The 24,360-nt window shown below is 35.6% G+C and overlaps 2 long non-coding RNA genes and 1 pseudogene across 2 annotated transcripts; 2 read left to right on the top strand and 1 right to left on the bottom strand.

Moving 5' to 3' along the window:
- LOC105172321 (ubiquitin C-terminal hydrolase 12-like) overlaps positions 1 to 24,130 on the top strand; it is a 49,265-nt pseudogene extending 25,135 nt beyond the window's left edge.
- On the top strand, positions 6,467 to 8,494 carry LOC148786603 (uncharacterized). Its single transcript, XR_016067925.1, has 3 exons — positions 6,467 to 6,821; positions 7,334 to 7,399; positions 8,200 to 8,494. It is a non-coding gene; the product is annotated as an uncharacterized LOC148786603 (long non-coding RNA).
- On the bottom strand, positions 10,584 to 12,264 carry LOC148786602 (uncharacterized). Its single transcript, XR_016067921.1, has 3 exons — positions 12,176 to 12,264; positions 11,596 to 11,662; positions 10,584 to 10,795 (listed from the first exon to the last, which is right to left on the bottom strand). It is a non-coding gene; the product is annotated as an uncharacterized LOC148786602 (long non-coding RNA).
- Positions 24,131 to 24,360: the final 230 nt, after the last annotated feature.

Genomic DNA, 24,360 nt, shown 5'->3' with positions numbered 1-24,360 from the left:
GAGCTGCAAGACAATGACTTTGTGAAGGCATCTGCAATTTGTTGTTTTGACACCACATAAGTTGGTTGAATTAATCCTTCCTTGAATTTGTTACGCACCACATGGCAGTCTATTTCCAGGTGCTTCTTTCTCTCATGGAAGACTGGATTTGTAGTTATGTGAAGTGCGGTTTTGTTGTCACAGTAGAAGGGAATAGGAGTCTTAACTTCAATGCCTAAATTCTTCAGAAGGTACACCAGCCATGTTACTTCGCAGGTGGTAGTGGCCATACTTCGGTACTCGGCTTCAGCTGATGATCTTGCCACCGTGGTCTGTTTCTTGGTTTTCCAAGATATGGGAGTTTCTCCCACAAATATGCAGAATCCTGATAAGGACTTTCTTGTCACTTGGCATGCAACCAATCTGCATCACAGAAAACTCTAAGTGAGAAATCAGTAACTGAGGGAAAGTACAAATCTGTTGAGATGTTGCCTTTCAAGTATCTGACAACATGAATTGCTGCCTCCCAATGCTTCTCACAAGGATGTTGAAGGTGCTGGCTTAGTTGTTGTACAGCGTAGCATAGGTCAGGTCTAGTGAAACTCAAATATAACAACCTGCCAACGAGCCTTCTATACCTGGAGGGGTCAGTAAGAGCAGCCCCTGTGTCTACTGTGAGCTTCAGTCCTGGAGGTATGGAATGGCAACATGCTTGCCATTATTGAGCCCAACATCCTTAACAATATTTTAAGTATACTTGTATTGAGTGACCACTAAACCTTCAGTGGAGCGTGCTAACTCAAGCCCTAGGAAATATTTAGCATTTCCCAAGTGCTCAACTATAAAAAGGTTATCTAAATAATCCTTGACAATGATTATGTAGTTTTCAGAGGCAGAAGTGATTAGTATATCATCAACATAAATCAACAATGCAATGAGATTAGTGTCAGTCCCTTTAATAAACAAGCAATGGTCATCTTGCATTGTTCAAAACCAAATTCTCTTATCTTGTTAGTGAATTCTTCATTCCACTTTCTAGATACTTGTTTTAGGCCATACAATGACTTTTCCAGTTTACAGACCTTGTCCTGTGGGATTTTATAGCCTTGAGGAGGCTCCATATATATATGCTCATCAAGAGTGCCATGCAAGAAGGCATTATTAACATCAAGGTGGTGGATAGGCCACTTCTTTCCCACAGCCACAGCTAAGAAGAGCCCATTCAGTCATTGTAATCCTCCTCTTCAACTTGGTTGTAGCCTTTTGTAACTAATCTTGCTTTATATCTTTCCACAGTGCCATTAGGATTAAGCTTTACCTTATACAACCATTTGCATCCAATGGCTCTCTTGTCAGGAGGCAAGTCTGTTACCTTCCAAGTTTTGTTCTTTTCCAGTGCATTGATTTCTTCTTGCATGGCTCTTCTCCATTCAGCCTTCTCCTGTACCTGTTTGAAGTCCTTTAGCTCCTGCACACTTGATAGATTTTCCACAAAGCAAGAATGTATATGTGACATATGTAAATTGTTAGGGTTTTTTGAGTTATAGCACTTATAATCATTCATCCAGCTAGGTTTACTAGTAGGTCTGCTTGACCTCCTAGGCATGTGAGTAAAGGCTCATTACTGCATCCAGTTGATCAATGGCAAGTACAAGACAAACTATGTCACTATTATCATCTTTTGAGGTTTTAAAAGGGAATGTGTTTTCATGGAATGTTATGTCTCTGCTAATATGTATATTGCCTATGCTGAGTTCCACGACTTTGTATCCTTTTATGCCATGAACATATATTAAGAAAACACACTTCAAAGCTCTAGGTTCAAACTTTCTCTTAAAGGGGGAGGTATTTGTGATAAAGCAAAGACATCCAAAGACTTTTATGTGATTATAGGAGGGTTTTTGGTTGTAAAGTAACTCATAGGGGGTTTTCCCGTTCAAGGTTTGAGTAGGCAATCTTTTAACCAGATAGGTAGCCATTAGTAAAGCTTCAGTCCAAAATTTTAAAGGCATGCTAGCTTGAAACATAAGGGCTCTATTAATTTGAAGTAGGTGTTGATGCTTCCTTTCAACCACACCACTTTGTTGAGGTGTGTGGATGCAAGTTCTTTGATGTATTATACCTTTTTCATGGAAGAAAGTTTGACGTTCCTTATAAACAAATTCAGTACCATTATCAGTTCTGATCCGTTTGATCTTGGCATTAAATTGAGTTATTATCATGTTATAAAATTGTTCAAGCTTAGACAGTGTTTGTGATTTATGAACCATCAGGTAGGCCCAAGTAGTTCTGCTAAAATCATGTACAATAGTTAGCATATATTCATAATTGTTGATTGAATACTCTCTGTATGGTCCCCATACATCTACATGAATAAGCTCAAAAACAGATCTAGTTCTGGATTCACTTAGGTGAAAAGAGGTTCTGTGTTGCTTTGCCAATGGGCATATTTCACATTCAATCTATTGAATGTTGTTCTTATTACAATGATTCATATGTCTTAATACTTCTAGGCTAGTGTGTCCTAACCTATTGTGCCATAGGACATCATTACACATAGCCTTGCATTTGTTCATGTTACACAGGCCAACTGATAGATTTTCTTCACTGGCACAGAGGTTCAAACTAAGTGATTTTGTCATGTGATGCTGTGGTTGCCTTTCTAACACATAAAGTCTCCTTCGTTGTTTACCTACAGCAATCATCCTTTTACTCTCAAGGTCGTGCAAAACACAAGTCTCATTTGTGAAATGAACACTAAGGTGATTATCTTTACACAATTTTTTGAAAGAGAGCAAATTATGCTTAAATGCAGGGACATATAACACATCTTTCAGTATTATGTTTTCTGCAATTTGAACTTCTCTAGTGAATTTTAATTGTTGGCTAGTTCCATCAGGGAAATTTACAGAAACCTCATTATCAAGATTATGAATGTTTTTAAAGGCAGTTATAGATGCACACATGTGGGCTGATGCCCCATTGTCAATAATCCATAATTCATAGGTGGTAAGGATATCACCTGCATAACCTTGGAAATCAGAGAAGTTCGAGCTGATCTGGCTGCTATTTTGGTCCTGCATGATTCTGAGAATTTCTCTCCTGATCATTTCTGAAAAGTTTGTATCAGGTTCATTATTTGTGGTTGTCTGCAGACTGTTGGCTTGTTGATTCATTCTTGGGTTAGTCATTCTTGTATTTGTAGGTCTGCCACCGTTTTTCCTATGATCTACCATGTTCTTGTACCAATCAGGGTATCCCACAAGTTCGAAGCATCCCTCCTTTAAATTCCCTTTCTTCTTGTAGTGATCACATTGGAGTTGCCTTTTATCTGCTGCAGGTCCTTTCTTGAAATTTGTCCTCAGGTTACCTTGTGTCTTTGTCTCAGAAATCTGGACTGCCATAACTCCTTCTTTTTCTATTTCAGTAAATTCAGAGTTAACTTGTCTTTGCTTCTCAACTCTGTGCACCATGGCGTACGCTTTTGCAGTGTAAGCAAACGATCCATGATTAATATCTGGTTCTTCACATGATCATAGATGTCATTGAGGCCCATGAGGAATCGCATCAATTGGTAGGAAGTGTTTCTTTCGGACATTCTCTTGCTGGCTCCACAAGTGCACACAGGTAGGGGGTCTAAAGATCCCAATTCATCCCACAGTCTTTTGAGTTTTGTAAAGTATGCAGCTACAGTAGAATTGTTCTATGAGATGGATGCAATTTCCCTTTGTATTTGATATAGAAGTGGATCATTGCTTTCACCAAACCGTATCTCGAGTTCAACCCACAAGTCTCTTGCTGATTCTGCGTATAAAAATGCTTCTACAATCTCTTTTGATATTGAATTCAATATCCAAGAGACTACCATGTAAGCATTTTTCTGCCATTGCTCAATAGCTTCTTTGTCTTCCATCGGTTTTGTTTGTGTCCCATCAATGTAACCCAATTTTCTTCTTGCTCCAAGGGCTATCTTGATGGATCTTGCCCAAGATAAGTAATTCTTCCCGTTCAATGGTGCAGATACCAGAGATATGCCACGATTATCATTTTCTTGAAGTCCCACATCAGTGGAGATCTTTTCTTCTTTTGTTTCTTTGTCTGTCATTTCTTGTGTTGATTCTTGTTTCAAGAAATGAAAGTATGGTGTGTAAAGCTAGGGACGAACGGAATGCAGAAGCAGGCAGAGTATTTGTTACACTTGCTCTGGTGCCATGTTGAATAAGAATCAAGAATTGATCTCAGTTTGAAGAAAAACTAATAACAGGGAAGTGGTTTTGCAGCAATTTACAGAAGGAAAATTTCTATGTATCTTCTCCAGTGAGGACGGATGAAGGGTCCTTATGTACAAGAGAAGCCTAACTAACAATAACAACCACTGAGTTGTTAATTCACTTAACAAATACATAAAGTTGCTACTTTATAAAACACGACTTTGTGAACAGAGGGAAATAACGCTAATTCCTGAAACTACTGTTCTTCTTCTTCCTCTGCTTGTGACGTCTGTTCCTGTGGAATGTCTGAAGCAGCTTGATCATGGGTTTCATCAAAACTGCTCTTATATATCTGCATGCACACTAATACACGTGAGGAGGTAATCTTCACCCTTATAAAGGTTGTTTTGTTAAAAAAAATTTGTTTGACCTGCAATAAGTAGTAAGTTATTTGCAGATAAATATAGTTTTCCATTCCAATATCTTTTACTAATATATAAGAAAATTCTATGAATTTTGACTAGTAGAGGAATTAAATTATTGCATGAAAATAAAAGATAGTGTTACTAAGTGTAATTTTTCAAACTACAGACAATTTATTTATAATTACATCAAATTTCAATGAAGGGTTGTATAATCATCCCATTTATATAAAATGTCTGTAAAACTAAAAATATATAAATATTAAAAAAAAAGAGAACTTGCAGATATATAGAAACATATGTGGAAGGCATGATTAGAGTTTATTGATTGGCTCTCCTTTTGATCTTAATCGACACCGTTTCCACTTCGGAGTTACTTTCATGGGTACTAAATTGAAGATACTTAACATTTTGAATGTTAGCCATATGATTATATGATTGGTGGTCGCCCTCATTTCAGATTGTCATATGATTGTAGGTCAGCCATTTAAAGAGGTTATCAAGTAAGAATCCCAATGATGAGCTGCAGTTGTTTTTAGAAGTAGAGCGTGCACAGGCATTTCATGATAATTCTAAATGAATGCAGTAAATGAGCTTCGAAGGCCTTTCTTTACATCATTGGTCTTATTAAATTTCAGTACTATGATTAAGGATTTGCGCGACGGCCCTCTCCCTGATAAAGAAAGTGATGACAGTTTACTATTCTTTAAGCTTTATGAGCATGAGAAAGGGGAATTAAGGTACTTTTCTTGTTCCCTTGTTTCCCATGAGGTTCTATGTGGAGTAAATATCTATAGAAAGGATAGGCACAAATAATTCCCTGAAGAGTAAAGATAAAAGAATGTTATTGGCCTTTAATCTATTCTCATTTCATACCAAATATGCTAGAAGACTTTTTGTCAAGAGCTATGACAAGCAATCAGATATTCTAGAGAAGTTACTTGCAAGCTATGCTCCAAATGAAGAGATAGAACTTTTTGAGGTTTGTTCCAATATATGAATGGAAGAGATAGTATTTGCTTATACTAATAGATTGTTGTTAGCTGACACTTAAAATGAAACCCACATGCAAATGTTTTCATTAAATGGAGCTATTATTGCATCTGTCAAATGTCATGGAGATGAACATAACTCATGTTACATGCAATTTCTTTACAAGGACTTAAAGGTTGCTATGCATATGAAATATAATGCACTTATTCATTTTAAATGGTGAAGATATCTTTCATAAAATGCACATATACAGTTTAAATATGAAGATATCTTTCACAAAAAGCCCAAATACATTTTAAATGGTGAAGATATCTTGTGTTTTTTGCTTCTCAGGAGATAAAGTTTGATCCCACAGTCATGTGTGTGTAATTGACACAGGACTTACATTTACCATTAACCAGGTATATGAAAATCACAAGCACAAGTATCTTGTCAGGACAAAGATTGTATATTAATAACTTTCTGGTTTCTTTTATTGCAGCTAGAGGATGGGGACATTGTCTGGTATCAAAAGTCACTACTTGCTCAAATAAGGAAGCTATTTCGTTGCCCGGATATTCCATCTTTCCTTAAATACCAGCATAGCCTTCAAGTACATTTTCATAAATATTGTGTTCATATTAATTAGTACTATTGTAGTTACAAGATATATGTTTCACATGTCATATTTCATTCTTATGATGATGGTGTTGCTGGATTGTGGGAATATCTTTTTCTAAAGTGTGACGCCCCAAAAATTATAATATATAATTGGGGGATCAATTGGTAAATTTTTATGAAACTTAGTTAATTGGTAAATAAATTATGGGCCATAATTGAAATATAATAACACTTGAATGGATTAAATTGGAGTTCGTTATAATATTTTGGGATAATTTCTATTAATTAAGAAAATTAGGAAGGACGTAAATGGTATTTTGAGAAAAGTCTAATTAATTAGATAAAATAATAATAATATTATATATATATAAATAGTATATATATAAGTAAGTAATATAATGTAAATACATATATGTAAGTTATATATATATATTAGTAAGTGATATATATATATATGAGAGAAAGAAAAGAAAATTGAGGGTGGGCCCACCAGCCCACCGCCTCACTCTCCTCTCTTTTCCTTAAATACACACACAAGCATATTACATACACACATGCATAACACACACACATAAAAAGTGAGGCTTGCTCTTGCGCAGGAAAGAAAGAAACAGAGGTACGATTTTATCATTTTAAAATTTTATTAATTTATATAATTATATTATTTAATTAGTTTATTTACTAAATGTTGTTTATACTAAGTGATGCACTATTTAATCGGAATATTTTATGAGTTTGACTATTTAAAATAGTGTCGAATTAAATATTAAATTGAATATAAAAATGATATCATTGGTCAATTAGATTGTTAAATTTATTAGATTGAATGTTGCTATAGCCAATTTGTACAATTTCATCGGGATTATTAGCCAAATACGCAATTATATGTATTATTGTTTAATTAAAGAGTATAATAGCGAGAAATTGATAGAAAATTCATAGAAATATTCCGAGAATTATATTTAATAAATGGTATGTTAATAAAGAGGAAAAATGAAGATTTGTATTTTGATAGAAATAGAATATTAACGAATTATTAGAAATTGTACAAATGATATTTAATATTATATTTTAAAAAAATTACGATATTCTCGATATATTAATTGTATATGGTATAACTCATTATAGGATACGGGGTGAGGTGAAAGGACTGACAATTAGCGATTGAGTAAAAAGAAACGTTGTGAGGTTGAGGTAAGTAAATAATTAGTATTATCTATATATGTTCTCTTTATTTGTGGTATTACTATTATATGACTTTATGGTTCATGCTGATATTGTTTTATCTGAAAATATGTGCGTGGTGAATGATTTGATTTGATTGACGATACTGTGTACGTGGAATGCGAAGACACGTTGAAATATCATGTTTGTTGTATGTTGTGTTGTGGGTGTCTGAAAATGAGAATGTAATGATATATTGTTTTACGTTACTAGTTGCTTACAAGAATGGTGATATGTGGAAATGAGGGAGTGGTGGAAATTGAATATATATTGTGGCGTGAATACCCCTTGATGTGTTGAAAAGCCTATAAGGCGAAATGAAATGAAAAGAGCTTTGATGCGATATGAGAAAGAAATGAAATGAAAAGAGCTTTGATGCGATATGAAAAAGATGTGATGTGAAAAGAGCTATGATGCGAAATAAAAGAGCTATGATGCGAATTGAAAGAGCTATGATGCGAAATGAGATTGATGAGCCGGCTGTCAAGGGGATTCACTTAAATTTAATAATGGTGAGATTGAGTTGGCGGGAAAAACACAATATCACCTTCTGGTAAGCAAACTAGGAAAAATGGAGTTTGGTTAGTTGTTTCATTATGAGATAGTCATGTGGTGTAATAAAGTTGATTATGTTGGAATTAAATTGATTGTATTCCATTAGTGTTGCTTGTTTATCTTGTTTGGGCTATGGTTGACATTCATATATAGATAGGACTGGTTATTTACTTACTGAGTGGCAGGCTCATCCCTCTGCTGACGTTTTATTTCAGGAGTTGACTCTGAGATGTCTGACTGTTGAATGCTAGGTCTACACGTTATACCCAGGCAGGTCGGGCCAGTATGCAGTTTTCTCCTCTTTGTCAGTTAGAGTACAAAGCACATTTTGTTTGTACAGAGAGAATATAAGCGTACAGATTACTTGTGATGAATCACCTTGTGGTGCGTGATATGTATATATATATAATGTTGTGGGTTGATAATACCTATTATGACGTTGGGGTTACGTATACACATGGATTAAATTATTATATGCATTTATATATATAAACACAAGGATTACAATAAGTATGACGTTTAGGGTAGGTATAGCCCTTGTAGCAAAGGGGGTGCTACATAAAGTATTAATAATAATCCATATTGGTCTAACTTGGACCTTTTCGGCATATAGTTCATTTCGATAGCTCATTAATGTTTTTCGAAATTGCCTCTTTCACAACTAACATGATGAGTGTCGAGACCACAAAAAATAATTCCTACAACACTTGTAAAAGTGGGAGTAGGGTCGAGTCCACAAGGACTGGCTTTAAGTTGATTTCTTTAAGAGAAATTGAAAATAATGGGGGGAGGGGGATTTGATGATAAAAAAAAATAATTGAAAACTAAATAAATAATTAAAATTACCTGACGAAGATACAAGAGAGAGATTTTCCGATTAAGGCTCAAATCATACTTGATTCTTGTGAGTTGATCATTGATGCAAGAATAACACTATGTAAACAAATAAATCAGTTATGGTTGTTGGTACGACCTAACAACCTCACCTTTCCTTATCTTTTCGTCAGCCAAGGTACGACCGTTGGGTAGCTCCCTAATTCACAGACAACCTTGGGAACGTCCACAAGATTTAATCTATTAACAGCATTAAGAATTAGAAAGGCCTGATTCTAATCAACAAACTCCTACGAGGATAATTCGTTTAAACTAGATCATGCATTCCCCATAACATAACTAATTACTATGACATAATTAATCATGCTACGTTGCTACTAAGCATTAAACTAAATAAACAATTACACATATTTGTGAAGTCCAATTAGCTAAGCAAACCTTCTTGTTAATGAACAATTGGCCATATCATTCAAAAATCAGACGTTTGTAATTAAAGCACAGAGAATAGCATGAATATTCATTTAACAAGTGTAGAGCGCAGATTAGATCTCACAACATAATGCGAATCAAGTAATCACCATACCTTAACCAGAAAATAAGGAATTTAGCCAAACATATTAATGGAAGAACACACTAAAAAGTGGAATTCCATTAATTCCGGTTATAAAATAAAAATAAAAGAGAAAAGATGAACAAAGAATTGTATAGAGTTCTCATCAATAATTGACTCCCTTCAAATGAAGAGACCCCCCCTATTTATAATAAAAGTTTCCTACTAATCTAGACGTAGCGGGGAGATAAATACGTGATTAACTCTAAAAAGGTAAATAAATCACAAGAGATAAGTTTTAAAGAATCCTTTCTAAACCTAAACACTTCATTCCTTTATCTTTTGCGGAAATTACTCGTATTCCTTCGTATCCCAGGTTGACCACTCCACTAAGCTGGGCACGGTTAGTCAATTCTGCAGAAATTTCCTTGTAATCTCCTTTTTTTTCCTTTTTGATGCCTTCAATTTCAATTTTAGCTTGATTTTTGCCATCTTTGCCTCATATCTCCCTTTTTTGTTGAATATGCAATAAAATCACATAATTAGGGATGTTTAGCTTAAAAAGAAAGATTAAATCGCTATAAAATTGTGACAATTGCAGAGTTATCAAATACCCCCACACTTAGCTATTTGCTTGTCCTCAAGCAAAATCAAGATGTATTCAAAAATTCCTTCCAAATTTTAAACTACTCAAGGCAATTTGTAATCATGTGCAAAGTAAATGACATACTTTATGAAGGAGATAATTCAACATGTATCAAACAAGTTTTCACGTGATGACCATTATCAAAACCAATCGCATAAAACTAGTGGACTATTTTCTCTCCACTTTCTATTCTCTCAAGTGTATATATGGTTGAAGTGTATCTCTCGACACTTACTGTGACAATGCTTCACCATAGGCTTGCTTATACACCACATCTCCACCACTTTTGAAATATGCACATATATGGATCAAAGGGCATTAATTTTGGTTGTAATGGGGCTTTGGTTTGGGTAGGATAAAAGGACAATGTGGTTAAATTCTAAGATACTAATTAGAGCACCAAAAATTTTGAGTGAGCAATAATTCGAAGCTCTCAAAGTTTACTGTAGCACCCCCTTCGCTACAAGGGCTATATCTATCCTAAACGTCATACTTATAGCAATCCCTGTGTTTATAAATATAAATGCACATAATAATTTAATCCATATGAATACGTAACCCATACGTCATAACAACATAATCAACCCACAACATCATATATACAAATCAAACACCTCGAGTAGTCCACCACAGTTAATCTCCATTCCTACGTTCTCTTTATACAAACAAAATAAGATTCGTACTCTAGCTGACAAAAAGGAGAAACAGCATACTGGCCCGACCGGACTAAGTATAGTGCGTAGACCTATTCTTCAACAGTCAGATACCTCAAAGTCTACTCCTGAAAGAAAATGTCAACAGAGGGATGAGCCTGCCACTCAGTAAGTAAATAACCAGTCCTATCTATATATGAATGTCAACCATAGCCCAAACAAGATAGACAAGCAACACTAATGGAATACAATCAATTTAATTCCAACATAATCAACTTTATTACACCACATGACTATCTCATAATGAAACAACTAACCAAACTCCATTTTTCCTAGTTTGCTTACCAGAAGGTGATATTGTGTTTTTCCCGCCAACTCAATCTCACCGTTATATAAATTTAAGTGAATCCCCTTGACAGCCGGCTCATCAATCTCATTTCGCATCATAGCTCTTTCAATTCGCATCATAGCTCTTTTATTTCGCATCATAGCTCTTTTCACATCACATCTTTTTCATATCGCATCAAAGCTCTTTTCATTTCATTTCTTTCTCATATCGCATCAAAGCTATTTCCATTTCATTCCGCCTTATAGGCTTTTCAACACGTCAAGGGGTATTCACGCCACAATTACATTCAATTTCCACCACTCCCTCATTTCCACATATCACCATTCTTGTAAGCAACTAGTAATGTAAAACCATATATCAACAAATTCTCATTTGTAGACACCCACAACACAACATACAACAAACATGATATTTCAACGTGTCTTCGCATTCCACGTACACAGTATCGTCAATCAAATCAAATCATTCACCATGCATATATTTTCAGATAAAACAATATCAGCATGAACCACAAAGTCATATAATAGTAATACCACACATAAAGACGACATATATAGATAATACTAATTATTTACTTACCTCGACCTTACAACGTTTCTTTCTACTCTGTCACTAATTGTCAGCCATTTCACCTCACCCCCGTATCCTATAATGAGTTATACCACATACAGTTAATATATCGAGAATACCGTAATTTCTTTTAAATATAATATTAAATATTATTTGTACAATTTCTAATAATTCTTTAATATTCTATTTCTATCAAAATACAAATCTTCATTTTTCCTCTTTATTAACATACCATTTATTAAATATAATTTTCAGAATATTTCTATGAATTTCCTATCAATTTCTTGCTATTATACACTTTAATTGAACAATAATACACATAATTGCGTATTTGGTTAATAATTCCGATAGAATTATACAAATTAGCTATAGTAATATTAAAATCTAATAAATTTAATAATCTAATTAACCAACGATATCATTTTTATATCCGCTTTGGTATTTAAGTCAGTACTAATTTAAATAGTTAAAATCATAAAGTACTCCGATTAAATAGTACATCACTTAGTATAAACAACATTTAATAAAAGAACTAATTAAATAATATTATTATATAAATTAATAAGTATTAAAATCATAATCTTCGTACCTCTGTTTCTTCTTTTTCCTTTCAGCCGAAAATGGTGTGTGTGTGTGTGTTGGCAATGTGTGTGTGTGTTATGTATGTGTATCTTCATTAAAAAAAACAACAAAATAAAAGAAAGAAGAGAGGCGGTGGACTGGTGGGCCCACCCTCAATTTTCTTTTCTTTCTCTCATATATATATATATATCACTTACTAATATATATATATAACTTACATATTTATATTTACATTATATTACTTATTTATATATATATACTATATATATATATAATATTATTATTATTTTATTTAATTAATTAGACTTTTCTCAAAATACCATTTACGTCCTTCCTAATTTTCTTAATTAATAGAAATTATCCCAAAATATTATAACGAACTCCAATTTAATTCATTCAAGTGTTATTATGCTCCAATTATGACCCATAATTTAGTGGCTAATTAACTAAATTTCACGAAAATTTATCAATTAATCCTACAATTATGTATTATAATATTTGGGGCGTCACATTTACTCATCCACCTTCGAGATTTTTCTTTTCGAAAATTTCTTGAACTATGCCTTTCTTCTTTCTTTTGGAGAGTTCATATATTTTTTTCTTCTCTTTTTTTTTTTCTCTCTTCTTTTATGGTGGCAAGAAAATTGCTTTTTTTTTGTTTTTGCCACTTGGTTTTTCCCTTTTCCTTTTTCTCTTCTTCATTCATTTTTTTTTTGTGATAGGCATAGAACAAGAAAATTGATGTCGGCTTTCACAAGGTAAAGAGGAACATAATTTTGGAACCCCCACACTCATTTCGAGATACATCTTTTAAGCACATAAATCACAAAGGTCAATCCCCCATCTTGAGAACTTATTCTTTTGAACATAAACCCATTTTCCTTGATGCTCTAATAGTTCTTGGAGGGATCAAAATCAAGGTTTTAAACAAACACCGGGATAGGTTCGTATATGACGGGTTATTCAATAAAATAGGTCAAAAGTCTCAAAGGGGGTTCTCTAACGTTAAAATGTGTTGGGTGGTTAAAGAAGGCCAAAAGTGATTTCTAATGCCTTTATCATATCCAAATAAATGCACATTTGTGTGGCCTCAATGTGGTTCAAGGCAAGTTCTAGGAAGTCAAAGTCATTAAAGTGTTATTCTCTCAAGAAAGAATGACTTTTTTTTTTTTTATGGACATATCAAGCTCAAAATCTCATGAGGTTTGTTTTAGTCCACTAATCCTATATCAAAAGATTTTAAATTAAGTCATTTTGGTAAAAACAAGCTTTCAACTTGTGAATTATCCTCAAACATAAAACATGTATTCTTTTTTAACACAACACCACCAAGCCATGATTAGTCCAAAATTGAAAGGGTTTTATCATGCCAAAGTTTTTCCACCAAAACTTGTCAAAAAGTTTCTCTTTTCAAGTCAACTTGAAAAAGAAAAAGCAAAAATTTTTTGCTAGGCACAAAAAAAATTCATCTACCACTAAGCACATCAACAAAAATTATCAAGTGTAAGCTCAACAACCACACCTCCACACTTAAAATTCACATTGTCCTCAATGTGGACATTGACATGAAGCTCAAGGATTCAAAACTAAAATGAGAGAGAGTTTAAGGAAGCGTCCCTGACTGCATGCCGCGAATAGTTCATGGCGTGTGTGGGCTGGTGGCAGATGGTGGCGGCAACTTCCGGTGGATATGAATTGAGAGGGAGAGAGATCTTGGTGGTAGGTGAAGTTGCTGTGAAAGAAAGTGAGAGAGAGAGTTAATGAAGATGAAGATGAAGTCAAAGAAAATCTTGGTAAAATATATGAATAAACTTGGAAGATTTTGACTGATTTCCTTCTTTCTTTTGATTTTTAGATTTTCTAAACTTTTTTATGAAAATAAATAAAAAGAAAAGTAAATGAAAATTGGTGAAGTGAATAACAGCCTATGAAGTTCGACTAAGCGTGGGCACGCTTAGTGGAAACTCCAAATCTGTTTTGGTGAATTGAGTTAAACAGTTTTGAAAGATCGACTAAGCGTGGACATGCTTAGTGAAAACTTCAAATCTGTCCAATTTGGCCTTCCAAACAGATTTAGATGCTTTATTAAGCGTGTCACGCATTGCAAAACTTGATAAAAACACTAATACCAAAATGAAATGAAATGAAAAATAGGAGAAGGGATAGAAATTCATGGGTTGTCTCCCATGTGACGCATTTCTTTAATGTCTTTGGCTAGACATTGTTGTGCCTCAACTTGAATAATTTGGGCAATTTACATCCACTCCTTTTTCGTCGTAGTGCACCCATAGATGGTGTGGACCGAGGAAAACTATGATGTTCATGAGAGAATTCTTCCTGGAACTTATTTTGTCGTGAAATGCTTTGTTCTTATAAGTTCTCGAACCAGAGACCTTGAGGAACTTTGCATAGTGAGGTACTCTTTTCATTGCGTCGATCAATGGAATGTTTACCACCACTTTGCTAACAATTTCAAGTGTTCCCTTCGTTTCCCCTTCTTTCTTTTCAGTAACTCCTTCCGCTAATGGAGGTTTGACCATCAATGCCTTGTGATGTTCACTAACGGTTGTTTTCGGCTTGTTGGTCTGCTTTTCAGAACTCTCCATCTTTTGGTCCGGTTCACCTTGCTAGACATGCGCATGCTTGGTGTCATTTTCGTCCATGTTTTGTTGCAACTCTTTTTCATTGCGAAGGACAAAAACACTAGCTTTTTGTTTGGGGTCAACAATAGATTGGAAAGGTAATTTACCTTGGGATTCCAATTTACTAATAGATGATGCTAGTTGACTGATTTGAGATTCTAGGTTTTGAATGCTCATTTGGGTCTGTTGCTGGAACTGTTGAATGCTCGTCTGGGTTTGTTGCTGGAACTGCTGTGTGTTGGTCACTAGTGCTTTCACCATATCTTCGAGAGATGGACCAGGTGTGGAATTAGGCGGAGGAGGTGGTGGCCAGTTTTGAGATTGCGAAACGTAGCTAAGACTGGGGTAATCTGTCCTTCCTGGATTGTACATGTTTAAATGAGGATCATATCCTCTTTGTTGTGGTCCAAAAAGTCCAACAACATTGGCATGCTCGATGGTTTCTTCTTGAATCATAGGGCACAAATCGGTGGGATGTGTCATAGAATTAAATATTCCACAAGCCGTCACTTGTTGGTATTCTTCTTCGACATATCTTTCAACAAGGGACAAAAGTTGATGAAAATGATTATAAATGGAAGATAGATTTACCTCATTCACCGGAGGATTGTCGTATCTAGTCCCAAACTGTTGAGTATTGGCCCACATGATTGAAATTGGGTTGTGTGCTATAGTTCACTCCAAGTGTCCAATATCTCTTGTTCTAACTATGGCTAGGAAGAAGTGGGTTCCCCTTTTTTTTTTTGTTTTTTCAACTTGTTGCTTGGTTTCCTTTTAAAATTTTCGTCCAGTCTTCTCAATCTCGGATTAGATTCAAGTTCACTTGTGTGAGAAGATTTTAGTATTAAACCAAGTAACAAAAAAATCAAGTGACAAGAAAAGAAATCTTCTTAAAAACGCCAGTCCCCGGCGACGGCTCCAAAATTTGATGGGTGTCGAGACCACCAAAAATAATTCCTACAACACTTGTAAAAGTGGGAGTAGGGTCGAATCCACAACGACTGGCTTTAAGTTGATTTCTTTAAGAGAAATTGAAAATAATGGGGGGGAGGTGGATTTGATGATAAAAAGAAATAATCGAAAACTAAATAAATAATTAAAATTACCTGACGAAGATACAAGAGAGAGATTTTTCGATTAAGGCTCAGATCATACTTGATTCTTGTGAGTTGATCATTGACGCAAGAATAACACTATGTAAACAAATAAATCAGTTATGGTTGTTGGTACGACCTAACAACCTCACCTTTCCTTATCTTTTCGTCAGCCAAGGTACGACCGTTGGTTAGATCCCTAATTAACAAACAACCCTGGGAACATCCACAAGATTTAATCTATTAACAGCATTAAGATTTAGAAAGACCTGATTCTAATCAACAAACTCCTACGAGGATAATTCGTTTAAACTAGATCATGCATTCCCCATAACATAACTAATTACTATGACATAATTAATCATGCTACGTTGCTACTAAGCATTTTACTAAATAAACAATTACACGGATTTATAAAGTTCAATTAGCTAAGCAAACCTTCTTGATAATCAACAATTGACCATATCATTCAAAAATCAGACGTTTGTAATTAAAGCACTGAGAATAGCATGAATATTCATTTAACAAGTGTAGAGCGCAGATTAGATCTCACAACATAATACGAATCAAGCAATTATCATACCTTAACCAGAAAATAAGGAATTTAGCCGAACATATTAATGGAAGAACACACTAAAAAGTGGAATTCCATTAATTCCGGTTATAAAATAAAAATAAAAGAGAAAAGATGAACAAAGAATTCTATAGAGTTCTCATCAATAATTGACTCCCTTCAAATGAAGAGACCCCCCCTATTTATAATAAAAGTTTCCTATGAATCTAGACGTAGGGGGGAGATAAATACGTGATTAACTCTAAAAAGGTAAATAAATCACAAGAGATAAGTTTTAAATAATCCTTTCTAAACCTAAACACTTTATTCCTTTATCTTTTGCGGAAATTACTCGTATTCCTCCGTATCCCGGGTTGACCACTCCACTAAGCGTGGGCACGCTTAGTCAATTCTGTAGAAATTTCCTTGTAATCTCCTTTTTTTCCTTTTTGATGCCTGCAATTTGGATTTTAGCTTGATTTTTGCCATCTTTGCCTCATATCTCCCTTTTTTGCTGAATATACAATAAAATCACATAATTAGGGATGTTTTGGCTTAAAAAGAAAGATTAAATCGCTATAAAATTATGACAATTGCAGAGTTATCATAGTAGTTCTTCATATTTGAGCTTTTCTTTAATGTAAGCATATCATTCAAAAGATGTCCAATCCTCTTCTTCTGTTCCCCCTGGTTGCTTGTTTTGTAGGAATATTTTAAATAGGATTAAAGGCAATTTTAGTCTCCTAACTTCAGGCAATTCTCATTTTAGTACTGTAACTTACTAGGTTCCATTTTAGTCCTCTATAACTTAAAAAGGCTCAATTTTGGTACACATTTGGTCGGAAATTTGCCTCAGTCACCGAAAAAAATCACATGGCCTTCACGCGACTTTTAAATTGGGAGTTTTATTTTTATTGGCTTAAAAAGTGCACGTGGCGACAACGTGGCGATGACGTGGAAATAAAAATGTGTACCAAATTGAACTATTTTAAGTTATAGAGGACTAAAATGGACTCTAGTGAGTTACTGGACTAAAATGAGAATTGTCTGAAGTTAAGGGACTAAAATTGCCCTTAATCCGTTAGGCCATGTGACTTTTTAATCCAATAAAAATGAAACTCCCAATTTAAAAAGTCACATGAAGGCTATGTGACTTTCTCTAGTGACTTAGGCAAATTTTCGACCAAAATTGTACCAAAGCTTTTTTAAGTTATAGAGGACTAAAACGGAACCCTAGTAAGTTAGGGGACTAAAATGAGAATTGCCTACAGTTAGGGGACTAAAATTGCCTTTAATCCTTTTAATATGTTGGGTGTTTCCTAGTTATTCTCTAACCTTGAACCAAAAAATCTTTTGAAGCAGGTTTCATTTGATGAGACTGAAAACCATGTACAAATTTCAACTTTCTTGCAATTTTTTGGTTATTCGAATTTAGAGAAATATGAAACCTCTCGTACTTTCCTCCCTCCGTACCTAGACATGGGAGAGCATGCACATCATGCTCATTACTTTTTCAGTTTCCTCCCTCAGGAATTAGACGCGAATGAGCATGTACGTCACACTTACTTGTTTTTTGATTTTCACCATCTAGACCTAGATGCGGATTGACATACAAGACAAGCTCACTTTTTTCTCACCTTCCGCCCCCTGAACTTAGATGCGGATGAGCACGCACGTCACACTTACTCCATGTCTTCCTCCCTCCAAACCTAGATGCGGATGAGCATTTACAACAAGCTCAGGTTCCTCCCTCCAGGCCTAAATGCGGATAAGCATTTACGTCAAGCTCACTTCATGTCTTCTTCTGTCCCAACGTAGATGTGGATGAGCATTTATGTCAAAACTCACTTTATACGTTCCTCCATTCGGACCTAGGTGCAGATGAGCATGCACGTGCGTACTTCCTTCTAACCTTCAACATTTAATTATTTTTAATGAGAGTATATCTCTAGTAGATGTTGTCCTTGTTATTCTTTCAAATAGTTCCTTCTCACTGCAATTCTCTTCTATAGGTTCCCTTTGTAGTGTAATATCAATAGTTATTTATAATTTTACACTTCATATAGTAGCTCTGTATTTGACTGAAAACCATATCTCTAGCTGTCTTGAGTTTACACTTATCCAATACCTCGCGCCTAGAAAATGAATCATTATGTTTATACTTGAATTTTATACTTAAAAATAGCAATAAGAGGGCTAACATAGATGAGACTTGTATTTGCCACATTGGAGCTTGCTATTGCAAGCACCCTATGCTGCAAATCTCTTAAGATGAACAACCCATTTATTTCACTGCCATATTAGACATTTGCGTTCTTGCTTGCTCTCGAACTTATCTTTTATTTTTCTCTACGTATTTCTCCTCTTTGAGATAGTCCCTTTTATCACATACTCAGTGATGTGCTGCATATTGACTATTGTATAAGCTACCTAAAGAGAGCGAAGTTAAATTACTTTCCTAGCCCATAATATTTGTTTCATAAAAAAGTTTTACCTATTTAAGTATTTGGATATATGATGCAATTATTTGCTTAAAATTATAGAAAATATAATACATGTACATTGTTTGTCCAAGAAAGCATGAATCATTCTGTAGTATAATGTTATATTATCCAATGATGTTGAGTTTTTGGCCCATGGCCCACCGTCCCCCTCCCCCCACTTGGATGGCAACCCACTTGTTGGCCGGCCCATTACCCGATCTGACCCTTCTTCTACTTAACCCTATTCATCCACTATTCAGCCAACGCCCCTTCCTCTCCCTCCTTTCTATCTCTGGTTTTGTTCCTCTCAAGTTTCCAATACTCTTGGAAATCTCTCATCATCTCACCTCTTTCTATCTCTGTTCTCTGTGTTCTATATACATATATATATTGGTCTTCTATGGTTTTAATGATATAGAACAACAACAAAACTAAAACCCCTCTTCCTGAAATACTTTGGGAGAATATTTGCTGAGTGTGAAAGAAACTTCTTAGTGGAATTCTGGGTGATTCTAAATGAAGTCCAAGTGGTCTCTTTGTGGGTTTTTGTTTTGCAATCATGAGGGTTGCCGGCCGGTGGTGGCGCTTGGGCATTCGGTTGCCGGATCAAGTTCCTGAGCCAGTTACTTTACTGGTTTCCATATTGGTATTTTTCTGTTATTCTTTCTTTATTCATTGATCTGAAATTATCGTATAAGGATTTTCAAATCCACCATTATCTCTATAGTTATTGTTTCATTTGGGTTCATCACTTTGTGGATAAATTCCCAATAGATCTCATCATATATCTTCCACGATTCTTTGAAATTCCTCGCTATTTCTATTTCTCCCTCTCTTGCTCCTTGTTTCTCGTTATCTTAGTGTGATGCTTATGTTTGTCCGCTTTATTGCTCTTTGACTTCTCTTTTATTTTCTCTCTTTGCATTTCTCCTCCTCGAAATGGTCCCTTTCATCACATAGTTGATGTTGTGCCTCATATTGACTATTGTATACATCAATTGCCTGACCAAAGCATAATTAATTACTTTCCTAGCCCGTATTATTTGTTTGACTACAAAAGGTTTTACCTATTGAAGTATTTTGGTATTTGATGCTATTATTTGCTTAAAGATATACAAAATACAAAATTTGTACATTGTCACCTCTGATAAACAAAGAATCATATCGGAGTATAATATTATCGAGTGATCTCATCATATTATCTTTCACGATTCTTTAAAACTTTTGCTCTTTCTCTTGCACCTGGTCTTGGTCACCAAAATAATGGTTCCCGTGACTACCTTCTTGTTAAAGCAATGATGTGATGCTTCTAACTTTCATCTAATATATCCTAACTTTCATCTAATATATCCTAACTTTTTTGGTTTGCTGTTCTGCAGGTTATCCACTTTCGCTCCTTGGAAAGGCCTGAAAAGGATGAATTTTGTTTGCAACTGTGAGTTCAATAGAAGACAAATTTTTAATTCTAGAGTGTAATTTCCTATTTTATGATTGGTAATATTGATCCACTTAACGCTGCTATTCAAATTTCACTAATTGTGAAGGTCAAAGCTTGATTCATATGATGAAGTTGTTAAAAAAGTAGCGAACCAACTCGTAGTCGATGATCCGTCCAAACTACGGCTTACATCACACAATATCTACTCTCAGCGACCAAAAGCTCATCCTCAGGGAGTAGAAAACTTGTTAGAGATGCTGCTGCATTACGACCAAGTATGCATTCATACAACTCTATATCAACTTATCATCTCATCTTTACGAAATTTTACACTTTTTCATTTATAACTGTTTTTCAACAAAATATTTTTTAAATTATGTAAATCTAATGCTTTGTTCCCACACCCAAAAGTGGACCTGTTTTCAATTTTAGTCCCAACTCAGGTCAATTCGCACATTTAGTCCCATATGTGGTTTTTTTTCTCAATTTGAGGACAAAAGAGGGGATGCCGTCCAAATCATCAAGCTGGAGTTAAGTTTTGGACGGAATCCCATCTTTGGTCCTCAAATTGAAAAAAAAAACACATATGGCACTAAATGTGCGAATTAGCTTGAGTGTGGGACTAAAATTTGAAACAGATCCACTTATGGGACCAAAAATATAATTTACCTCAATTTAATCTTTAAATCGAGCTATTGCCCAATAAACTAATGACGTGACCAAAAACTAAGCACAACCAGAAGAGCAATTGAAGGTGTTTATGTATTGTAATTGCTCTTCTCCTTGCTCTTCTCCTCGTGCTCAATCTTGTTGTTATCCTCCCCACTACCACCAGCTTCGAAAAATCATAGTAACTTTTAAAAATTCTGGCGTAGCAGAATTGTCTTATTTCTTATTTATTCTCATGAGGTCATTGTATTTGTTGGTTTTTGTCCTTCTTCTTGGGATTACGAAATTGGTCATATTTTATGGTTAGTAGGGCTAAAATTTTCTTATGTACAAGAACATGTGAAAGGACAAAGTAACAATTGAAAGAGGATAATTACCTTATCCCCTGAGATTTAATGTCAATATAAATGTTGATTTAGCTTTTGTGATATATGTGTGTGATTCGGGTCAAAATCCACGCAACTTCCTTGGTCTGACGAGTTAGTCCTCCAAGTGGGTTCGAGATCACTACCTCTCCCAGACTAGTGATTGAGCCATGAGAAAAGAAGCAGATCTTTAGGCTCGCTGGAGTGGCCCCCAACTAAAACCCTCCGATGCTTAAGTCAGTATTTGGTTTTAAGGTCGTTAAAATAGGTCGCTCAGCGAGCTAGATAGCTGAAGCGACTCGAAAGTAAAAAGTAGTGAAGACAATGTAACATTAATGCACTGACTGGGGGGTATTTATAGAGATAAGCTAGGGGTCTGTTTGGTTCAATGTGCGCCTGCCATGTGTCTCGGGTGCTCGGGTCGGGTCGCGACCCGACCCTGTAAAAAGGCGCGAATCCTGCTGCTAAACTTGTGATTTTGTGCCCTTTTGAGGGCAAAATTGTCTTTTCCTGCTAAATTAAGGTTTACCCATATAAATATTCCCCCACTTCTCCTAGTGTGTAGAGCATGCTAAGGGAAGTCAAAAAGGCTATCGATCTCGGCCTTTAGATCATCGCTGCCACCTCAGCATCCAACCGTTGATCCTAGCGTGAATCTCCACGAGTTTATCCCTATAAATATAGAGGAGTTTGATCCTAGCGATCTCAATCTCTCTAAGTGCGTTCTGCCTCCTCTTACAGTGATCTGCCTCATAGCCAGGTACTTTTGAGCGACCTCTCCTTTTAAATTATGTCTTCTGAACCAAGTAGATTTTGTAGTTTGTCCGATAATTCATCTCGTAGATCATCCCATATCTTACCTGCGACCTCCCAAATGCCTTTAGCCCATAAATAGCAGTTGGATTCCTCTCTAGGAATAGATAGAAATGACCCAGATGTAGCGACCTCCATGTTAAACCTCGAACAACATGAAGATAACCCAGCTGACGAACCCTGGCTAACTATAGAAAGTACTATACATTGGACAGAAACTACAATTAGGAGAAAGTATCATATAACCTCCAGGTTTTGAAATTATTCTCCCTATCTCTTCTGATCGTATGAATCAGCCTCCCCTAGGTAGCTATCCAATTTCAGTTGTGCATTTCGACGCAGGTCTGCGTTTTCCCATTCCTCGACCTCTTGCTCGAATTTTATCTAGGTTAGATATGCCCAATGCAACTAGCTCCAAATTCCATACGTCACATACTTGCCTTTATCATAGTAATGAAGTACTTAGAACTCGAACCTGATTTCGATTGCTTCTGGTCACTTGATAAGTTCATGATCTCGAAGAGTCAGGTGACCAAGGTTTTTTTTTATCTCACTGCCAAACCAAATTGTGCCTTCATTTCCAATTTGAAATCAAATGTGGGCTCTTGAAAAGATAGGTTCATCTTCCTTCGACCTCCTCCCAACCAAGTCTGGCCTTTTCCTTGTGACTGGCGCACCACCAAACCCAAACCAAAAATTCATGGTGTAGGGCTACATGATCATTTGATTGGTACTCTCACCCAGTATCAATACAAGACAAACCTGTTGACAGAGAGTACCTTGAAGCTCGATGGTCTCAGTCCGATTCCCAGTCAAACTGAGAGTTCTTTAGGTGATCATTCTTTTTTCTCATTCCACTTTCTATATATTCATATTTTGGTGATGACTAGATTTATTTTCTTGTAGAATCTATTATAATGGATGCTCGGATCATAAGAAGAATTCGTGCAAAGAAGGCTAAACCAACAGTTACTCCTTAAACAGACTCATCACATCCCCCATCAGATCCTGTTGCAAGTATTCCTAGATCGCCTGTTGCTCGCACTGTAAGCCCCCTCAACACAACTCCTATTGAGATCGCTAGTGAGAACAGTGATCCTGTTGTTGAGAACTAGCTCCTTGAATCTCAAGAAGAGTCTGATCCTGAGCCACTTGTCCGAAAGAAGTCCAAAGGTAAGGAGGTCACAACAGCTCCCAAAAGGAAACATAAAAGTTCGCAATATAGCCCTTCACCCTCTCAAAAAAGTCTAAGGCAACTGTCTCGGCAAAGGAAGAGAATTTGAGGGTGGCAAGCTAACTCACAGTCTGGTGGAATGAGGGCCAGGTAGAACTACTATCTCCTGCCAACAGACGTGCTGAAATGGAACGTGAGAGGCTAATACCTGATTGGGCTTTTTCTGGTCAGAGCTCAGTGCTGAAGACCTATGCTGGCCAAGATTCGTGGGAGTTATACAAGTCTACCATCTTAGGTGATGTTCTTTTATAATAGAAGTTACTCAAGTCTTTTGCTCATCTGCTAATTTTCCTGGTCATTTAATGTTTATAGGTTTCATCTTTTGGCCATCGTCTTTCAATGAAGTGTATTTACTAGCGGCATGAGAAGATGGTTGCTGATAAACTGCTTTAAGAGAGGAATTCCCAAATCGCGACCTACGAGAAGGAAAAAGGCGAGCTCGAGGCTCAAAAGGCTCAGCTCAAGATCCAACTAAAGGCTTTGATCGCTGTACTTCTCAGATTAAAAAATTGAAGGGATTTGCAGAAGGCTTTGACACGAACTGGATTGATCCTACCCTCGATGACAATTTCGTAGCATTCCCTGAAGAACCACCCCTAGAATGTGATGAAAAATTTGGGGTTTTGGTGGAGGAGATCGGAAAAATGGCCGAAGATGAAGTAGATGAATAAGTTTTTGAATCCTTGGAATTTTGATGACATTGTGAACATTGCAAAATTTATGTAGATCATTTCGCAGATCCGAGTAGTCTTTTCATTATGAAATATGTTTCATACCTGCAGACTTTTAAGAATTCCCTTGAAAAAGATATTAATAATATTGTTTTGACTTTAATCTACTCCCAGAATAATAAGCTAGATCCTTCATATAGATTGACATCTTTTTCATATTGCAAAGAAAC

Source organism: Sesamum indicum, linkage group LG10, assembly GCF_026168435.1.
Source record: "Sesamum indicum cultivar Baizhima isolate 11 linkage group LG10, ASM2616843v1, whole genome shotgun sequence".
Classification (NCBI taxonomy): Eukaryota; Viridiplantae; Streptophyta; class Magnoliopsida; order Lamiales; family Pedaliaceae; genus Sesamum; species Sesamum indicum.
The sequence above is the reverse complement of the archived record's forward strand: the minus strand, read 5'-3'. Positions and strand labels throughout refer to the sequence as shown.